This window comes from Mobula birostris, chromosome 10, assembly GCF_030028105.1.
Source record: "Mobula birostris isolate sMobBir1 chromosome 10, sMobBir1.hap1, whole genome shotgun sequence".
In the NCBI taxonomy this organism is placed as follows: Eukaryota; Metazoa; Chordata; class Chondrichthyes; order Myliobatiformes; family Myliobatidae; genus Mobula; species Mobula birostris.
This window is the reverse complement of record NC_092379.1, coordinates 64845766-64855130: the sequence shown is the minus strand read 5'-3', so window position 1 is coordinate 64855130 and position 9365 is coordinate 64845766.

The following is a 9365-nucleotide window of genomic DNA, read 5'->3' as shown; positions in this document are numbered from 1 at the left end:
CATGTATGTACTCTGGTAATAAAGGTTACTTTGAACTTTGAGGAGTAAATAGTACAATGGAAGTGTGAGGCCAGGATTTCTGTAGGAAGGAGATGTGGATGGAATCACCAGGTTGATTGATCAGTGAGGACTATTGGAGAGTGCATGAACAGAGTGTCATAAAAACTATGAAATGATAGCGGTCAGAAAGAGAGAATACAAGCAAAGTAACATCAAAGCAACCAAATGCAGAGGTGGACAAAATGGCCAGCAGGTCTGCTGGCGGTAATGGAGAGAGAAAACTGAGCTAATGCTGCAAATGGATGTCCTCTCGCACAACATGTCTATCTGGATACAGAGATACCTGAAGTTGTAGAATTCAGTATTGAACACAGCAGCCTGTGAGATGCCCATATAGAAGATTAGATGCTATTCCTCATGTTGACTGTGGCCTCACAATAATGTTGCAGGAGGCTACAGGTATATATTGGGGTGGGATAGAGCATCAAAGTGGAAGAGCAGGGTTGCTGACTGAACAAAAATGGTTTTCAATCTAACATACACTTGAATTTTCCAGCGTAATGAAGACCACACTGTGAACACTAGATACATTACATTAGATTGGGAGAAATGCAAGTGAATTGACTTCATTTATGTACAAACTAGTCAGCTCTACTGTAAGCCATCTATGCCTTCATTTTTCTCTGTCCTATACCACTGTCTGACCCGCTAGACATTTCCAATAGCTCTCCTTCCCACTACTTGTGGCCTCCTTTGCTTGTATTCTCTTTTCTAATTAGCTTAGATTTCTAGTTTATATATTGGTTTCTTTCTCTGACAGCCTTAACCTATCAATTGGATGACTACAGTTGATCTCCATTGAAATCCTGGCCTCATCTAGCAAGTAATATTCCCTTTGTTCTATCCATCCTTATACACTGTCTCTGAAAAATAAAATTAACATTTTCTTTCTATCCCAGTTCTGATAAATGCTTTTTACTGTGAAATCTCAAACAGATTTCTCTTTCCACATCTACAGCCTGACTTGTTGAATGTTTCCCAGCAGTTTCTGATTTTATTTCATATCTGACATCTGATTTTATGACACCTGCAGTTCTTTGACTTTGAAAAAGTAGAGCAAGTTCTTTTTTTGAGTTGAGAACCCAGAGAACATTGCAGATCATTGTCATCATATCATTAGAAATCTTTCATCTCTCTTCATCAGAGGAAGGATATGTATGGATAGGAGGAAAAGCAGCAAAGATAGAAAGACTGCTGGAATGTAGAGGATTGTCTATGAAGAAATGTTAAGCAGGATGCATGTTTATTCTTTAGGGTTACCAAGAATGAAAATATGATGTTTCCCCAGCTAGAGAGTCCAGTAACTATCTCAGAGTTAGCAACTCAGTGCTAAGCTTAGAAGAAATTACTTCATCCAGATAGTAGAGGCTCCTTGAAATTATCTACTCAAGGAAGGCTGTGGAGGCTCAGTTACAGAGTATATTCAAGACAAAGATTAACAGATTTTCTGGTCTATTAAAGCACCTAAACATCAGTTAAAAAACACACATCAGGCTGTTTTTTTTTTATCAATTTTAGCTCAGTATTCAATATCATCATCCTCTCAGTATAAATTACCAAGTTTCTAAACCTGGACATCTGTACTTCCCTTTGCAACTGGATCATTGACTTTCTCATCAGGAGACCACAATAAATACAGATCGGTGATAACGTCTCCTACTCATTAACAGTAAACACAGGCAACCTCAAGAATGCAAGCTTAACTTATTGCTCCATATCCTTGTATGCTCATGACTGTTTGACTAAGCACACTTCAAACACCATCTGTAATTTTACAGATGACACAACCGTTTTGGTAATCTCACATGGCGGAAAGTGTACAGGCATGAGACATATCAACTGATAGAGTGGCGTTGCAGCAATTCAATTCCAGCAAGACCAAGGAATTGATTGTGGACTTCAGGAAGGGGAAGTCAGCAGAACATGCACCTGTTCTCATTGAGGGGTTGAGGGGTTACTGGTGTAAAAGTGAGCAGCCTTAAACTCCCAGGTGCCAATATCTTTCTTGAAGGATCTATCCTGGGCCCAAGCCACTGATGTAATCATGAAGAAGGCATACCAGTGACTCTATTTCAATAGGACCTTGAGAAGATTTAGAATGTTAACAAAGTCTCTTGCATGCTTTTATAGATGTATGGTGGGAAGCATTCTTACTGGTCACATCACCATCTGGTATGGAGTCCCCAATGTACAGGACCGCAAGAGACTGCAGAGGATGTAGACTAAGCCCTCCCCAATCATGACACAACCCTCCTCACCATCAAGGATATCTTTAAAAGTTGGGGCATCAAGAAGACAGCATCCATCATTATAATCCTCACCATCTGGGATATGCCCTGGTCTTGTTATTACCATCAAGGAGGAGATACAGGAGCCTGAAATCTCCCACTCAGTGATTCAGAAACAGCTTCTTCCTCTCTGCCATCAGATTTCGGAACATCCATCATTCCATGAACACTACCTCATTATTTCTTTATTTGTTTTGCAATTCTAGTGTGTTTATGTCTTTGCACTGCACTGCTGCCGCAGAACAACATATTTCATATTCACAAGTCTATAGATGTTGGGAACCCTAAGCAACACACACAAAATACTGGAGGAACTCAGCAGCACACATAAAAGTTGCTGGTGAACGCAGCGGGCCAGGCAGCATCTCTAGGAAGAGGGGCAGTCGACGTTTCAGGCCGAGACCCTTCGTCAAGACTAACTGAAGGAAGAGTGAGTAAGGGATTTGAAAGTTGGAAGGGGAGGGGGAGATCCAAAATGACAAGAGAAGACAGGCCGCACATTTTAATTCCACATCCCATTCCCATTCTGACATGTCTATCCACGGCCTCCTCTACTGTAAAGATGAAGCCACACTCAGGTTGGAGGAACAACACCTTACATTCCGTCTGGGTAGCCTCCAACCTGATGGCATGAACATCGACTTCTCTAACTTCCGCTAATGCCCCACCTCCCCCTCGTACCCCATCTGTTACTTATTTTTATACACACATTCTTTCTCTCACTCTCCTTTTTCTCCGTCTGTCCCTCTGAATATACCTCTTGTCCATCCTCTGGGTTCCCCCCCCCCACCCTTGTCTTTCTTCCCGGACCTCCTGTCCCATGATCCTCTCGTATCCCCTTTTGCCTATCACCTGTCCAGCTCTTGGCTCCATCCCTCCCCCTCCTGTCTTCTCCTATCATTTTGGATCTCCCCCTGCCCCTCCCACTTTCAAATCTCTTACTAACTCTTCCTTCAGTTAGTCCTGACGAAGGGTCTCGGCCTGAAACGTCGACTGTACCTCTTCCTAGAGATGCTGCCTGGCCTGCTGCATTCACCAGCAACTTTTATGTGTGTTGCTTGAATTTCCAGCATCTGCAGAATTCCTGTTGTTTAGGAACTCAGCAGGTCAGGTAGCATCTATGGAAAAGAATAAACAGTTCTCATTTCGGGTGGAAACCCTTCTTCAGAACATTTCATGTTCTGTAAGGTAGTGCCAATGAGCCTGTTACTGTTTGTACAGGGAAGTGGCACGGAGACAAAGCGTACCCATTATTATGTTGAATGGCAGGGCCGCAGCAGAGAACAAATGATCTACTCTTCTACTTAGTTCTTAAATCATCTCTCTGAAAATTCCCTGGTGATCAATTCTACCTGGGGTATCTATTCCACTTGCATGACCATCATGCAATTCCATCTCCTGCACAGTAGAACTACAACAGAAGCCTACAGTATGTTCGGTGATTCAACAGTTCCATTTAATATCACAGAACATATACAGTGTACAACCTGAAATTCTTGCTCTCCACAGTCATCCTTGAAACAGAAAACCCCCCCAAAGAATGAATTACAGAAAAAAGGTAAGAACCCCAAAGTCCCCTGCACCCCTCCCACACACAAGCAGCATCAACCCTCCCTCTTCCCCACTTATTCTAGCAGAAAGCATCAGCATTCCCACCACCCACCATGCCAGCAACAGCAAAGCCCCCAAAGAGAGACCATGGTCCATAGTCCATTGTTTACCTCAACAGTTCAATATCCCTCAGGCTGTCCTCTCACCAACAAGGGAGAGAGAGCTATCACTCCTTCCACTGCGAGAGAGGAGACAAGCAGTCGCTGTTTCGATGTTGCAGTCTCCTGTAGTGCTGCTTTTTATTTTGAGTTCCCCCCACTTGAGAATCGGCAGCAAACTCTCACTCACCATCGAGAGAGAGAGTAAGATAGTGATCCCCAAGTGCAGAAGCCTTCGACAGTTGTATTCACTGTCCGGATGTTCCAGCGCCTGCAGCACTTCAGTTGGCGCCACCGGAAAGAAATAGGGTCCACAGCGCTGGACTAGGCCGCACCCCAAAGGTGCCTGTCTTCCAGGACTCTCCTGGAGATATCAGAAACATGGTTGATTGAAGAGCCCCTAGAACGGGAACACGCTGACATGCAGGACTGCAGGCTGAGAGCAGCTGTAGATCACAGACTCCAACAGGATCCCAGCCACCTTGAGAAGGAAAACAGAGACATTAGAAAAATGAGAATTTAAACTGTTCCGCTGATGGTCTGGAAGAAGTACACCCTCTGTGGCCATCTTTAACAACCCCTCATCTTTAGCCATGTATAGAATGTGTTAAGGAATTGTAAATGTAGAATTGGTAATACATTTTAAAAAGTAACTGAGAGACACAGACAGATGAATCAGTGTTCAATACCCAACATGCGCAGTATAGAGTACAAAATGTAAATTACGTAGGTGGCTCTTTAAATGGCACAGTTGCAGTGAGTGAATCACTATGAATAATAAGACTCTTTGTTTGTCTTAAGGAGCACCTGCATTTTTGTAACTTATGCCAAAAGCAAACCTTCCAACATGTTCAACTGTAGAGGATAGAGAGGCATAGTCCAATCACTAGGCTAACAGAATTTTATTGATCATCCAATTTATAAAAAAATGACATGGTGAATAATTCTGTTCTGAAACTGATCAGGGAAATTCCTGTTTTGCTGACTGATAGACTTTACAGATTTTTCAAGACATACACTTGAACAATTAAAAGATGGTATACTTGTACGGATATTTACATAGAACTAATAATCTGATAAAGATCCAATATATAAGACATGATTAAACTAGAATAACTGAATTTTTCAGAGTTGGGGTAACTTTAAAACAAATCATCAAAAAAGTCAAAAATAGCCAAAAGAACAGTTTTCCTTTAGAATTGTTACCCTGTTAAATCTTCTTATTACGCACATAAACATGTACACTATCTGATTACAATTACTATGTATTAAAATAGTTTCTAACATTTACACCTTTCAAATTGTGGTAAACCATATATATGTTGTGACTGGGTTAACTGTCTGGACACGCCCCTCTGCTGACTGCCCCTGTAGCTCCTCCCACAGAGTCCTGTATAAAGGTGTTTCGCCTTGCCCTTCCCCCCTCAGTCCGGGGGCAGACACTCTCCGTGGAGGTCGTATCGTACAGTGAATAAAAGCCTTTCAGTATTTTACCAAACCTCAGTCTTTTGGAGTTATTGAAGGTGCTTCAATTTTATTCGCTGTATATTTTAAAGCATGGAGCACGCACTGAGACCAGACAAATTGGACCTCGATCCACAAACACCAGAAGCTGGAAACGCTTTTGAACTCTGGCTGGCCTGCTTCGAAGCGTACCTAGAGGAGATTAAAGCAACCGACCCCGTAGCGAAGCACAGAATTCTACTCTCCAGGGTCAGTCCACAGGACTATTCGCTGATCGGAGACCAGCCGAGCTACGACGGCGCGATGAGTGCACTCAAAAGACAATACCTGCGGCTGATAAACAGCATCTATGCTCGGACTGCTTAGCGACAAGGCAACAGCGGCCCGGGGAATTGAGTGCTGTGTTTGTCTGGGCACTACAGACGCTCGTGCGAGCCTGCAATTGCCAGGAGCTGATGGCAGCGCAGCATGCAGAACTCCTAATGAGAGACGCCTTCGTCACGGGCACCAGGTCAGTGTATGTGCGCCAGCGGCTGCTGGAAAAAGCCGATCTTACCCTAAGTTCGGCGATCGAGCTGGCTGATACATTGGAGGCTGCTCTGCATAACTCTGAGGCTGTCCAGGCACGTGATCCCCCAATGGCCTCGTGGGCGCCGCAGACCCCGCAACCCGCTGGCGAATCGACCTCAGCTGCCGCCAGTCGTCAGTCCGCGAAGTGCTACTTCTGTGGACTGGAGAAGCACCCCCGGAAACGCTGCCCGGCCCGACAAGCTACCTGCCAGCTGCGGAAAGAAGGGTTACTTCGCCAAGGTCTGTAAGTCAAAACTGTGAGCAGGATCGAGCAGCGCCGCGTGCGAGACATGGGGGCCGCCATCTTCCCTGCATGCCACCACCACATGCGAGACGTGGGGGCCACCATCTTGCCTGCCGCCATCTTCCTTGCACGCCGCCACCACATGCGAGACATGGGGGCGGCCATCTTGGTCGGCGCCATCTCCCACTGCCTACGACCAATGGGTGCTCACGGGGCACCCCACCGCACCGGACCAAGACAGCAACCCCACCCTGGCTTCCGCGACCCTCGACCAAGGCGCTCCCCACCAGCTCGCAAGGTCAATGATGGACATCCTGGTGGAGGGGCACAGGACAAGCTGCCTGTTTGACCCAGGCAGCACGAAGAGTTTTATCCACCCGGACATGGTGCAGCATTGCGGACTCGTGATATGGCCGGTAAGTCAGAGGGTCACCATGGCTTCCAGGTCGCATACAACAGACATCTGGGGGGGTTGTGTAGCGACACTAGTGGTGCAGGGCACAGAATATTGAGACTTTACGTTACTGGTCTTATCTCAACTGTGTGCCCTTGTGCTTTTGGGGCTCGACTTCCAGAGCCACCTGAAAAGCATGACAATGAAGTATGATGGGCCCCTCCCACCAATTACTGTCGTAAATCCCCAGTTTTGTAGGGATACGTCACATCCCCCGCTACTGACCACACACACACACCGACCCGCACATCCTACCCAACACCATGCCAACTAACGCACTACTGACACCACTTGCGTCCTCTCCACCCTCAGGATCCCTTCCCCACCGCTGTTCACCAACCTGACCCCTGACTGTAAACCCGTGGCAACTAAAAGCAGGAGGTACAGCGCGGGGGACAGAGCCTTCATTAAGTCGGAGGTGCAGCGGCTGCTCAGGGAGGGGGTTATTGAGGCAAGCACAAGTCCTTGGAGGGCGCAGGTGGTGGTTGTTCGGCACGGGGAGAAGAATAGGATGGTCGTGGACTATAGCCAGACCATCAATAGGTTCACGCAGCTCGACGCGTACCCTCTACCCCGCATCGCAGATATGGTCAATCAGATAGCACGGTACAAGGTGCACTCAACCATAGACCTAAAATCCGCTTACCATCAGCTCCCCATCCGCCGGGAGGACCGCCCTTACACTGCCTTCGAGGCGGGCGGCAGGCTTTATCAATTCCTGCGCGTCCCCTTCGGTGTCACGAATGGTGTATTTGTCTTCCAGAGGGCAATGGACCAGGTGGTGGACCAGTGCCAACTGAAGGCCACGTTCCCATATCTGGATAACATCACCATCTGCGGTCACGACCAGCAGGATTGCGACAACAACCTCCAAAAATTTCTCCAAGCGGCCGAAGCTCTCAATCTCACCTATAACAAGGACAAGTGTGTGATTGGGACCACCCGACTTGCTATCCTTGGGTGTGTCGTGGAGAATGGAGTCATTGGCCCTGACCCCGACCGTATGCGCCCCCTGTTGGAACTCCCTCTTCCCAACACCCTCAGAGCCCTCAAAAGGTGCCTGGGCTTCTTTTCATATTACGCCCAATGGGTCTCTAACTATGCAGACAGGGCCTGCCCCCGGTCGAGTCCACCACATTCCCCCTCTCTGCCGAGGCCCACGCGGCCTTCAGCCGCATTAAAGGGGACATTGCCAAAGCAGCAATGCATGCGATGGATGAGGCCATTCCCTTCCAAGTAGAGAGTGACGCCTCCGACTTTGTGTTGGCTGCTACCCTCAACCAGGCAGGAAGACCAGTGGCGTTCTTCTCCCATACCCTTCAAGGCCCTGAAATTCGGCACTCTGCGGTAGGGAAAGAGGTCCAGGCCATAGTGGAAGTTATAAGGCACTGGAGGCACTATCTCGCCGGCAAAAGGTTCACCCTGCTAACTGACCAGTGCTCAGTCCCATTCATGTTTAATAATCAGCAGCGGAGCAAAATCAAAAATGATAAAATTCTGAGGTGGAGAATCGAACTCTCCACCTACAACTATGACATCATGTACAGGCCTGGGAAGCTCAATGAACCCTCCGATGCCCTATCCCAGGGAACATGTGCCATTGCGCAGATCGACCGGCTATACGCCCTACATGTAGACCTTTGCCACCCGGGGGTCACCTGGCTTTTCCACTTCGTGAAAGCCCGGAACTTTCCCTACTCCCTTGAAGAGATCAGGATGATGACCAGGGACTGCCAAGTCTGCGCAGAGTGCAAACCGCACTTCTACCGACCCAAAAACGCACCACTAATCAAGGCCACCCACCCCTTTGAGCGACTGAGTGTTGACTTTAAGGGCCCCCTTCCCTCCACCGACAGCAATGTGTACTTTCTTAACGTTATCAACGAGTACTCGCGGTTCCCCTTCGCCATCCCCTGCCCCGACACCACTACCACTTCAGTTATAAAAGCCCTGCGCAAGCTCTTCACTCTGTTCGGATACCCATGCTATATCCACAGTGACAGAAGGTCCTTGTTTATGAGTGACGAGCTGCGCCAATATCTACTGGCTAGGGGAATTGCAACTAGTCGGTCCACGAGCTATAATCCCTGGGGGAATGGACAGGTGGAGAAGGAGAATGCCACGGTGTGGAAGGCCACACTCTTAGCCCTCAGGTCAAAGGGACTGCCGGTCTCCCGCTGGCAGGAGGTCCTTCCCAAGGCACTCCACTCCATCCGCTCCCTGTTATGCACGGCCACCAAAGCCACCCCTCATGAGTGGCTCTTTTCTTTTCCCAGAAAGTCGACCACTGGTACCACCCTACCAACCTGGCTGATGTCCCTGGGGCCAGTGCTGCTCTGAAAAATGCGAGGAGCAATAAATACTCCCCGATACCTGATGGGCGGGAGGACACCATCTCCATCCGTGACCTGGCGCCCTGAACACTCCGTGGTGACTATTAACCCCGTATCCACCGATGTATGTACCCACGAGACAACGCGCACCCCAAACCCTATACAGACACCACACCACACTCCCATATCGGGCGCGACGCACACGCACGAGGGATTACTGACACTTAACGTTCTGGCACCTCA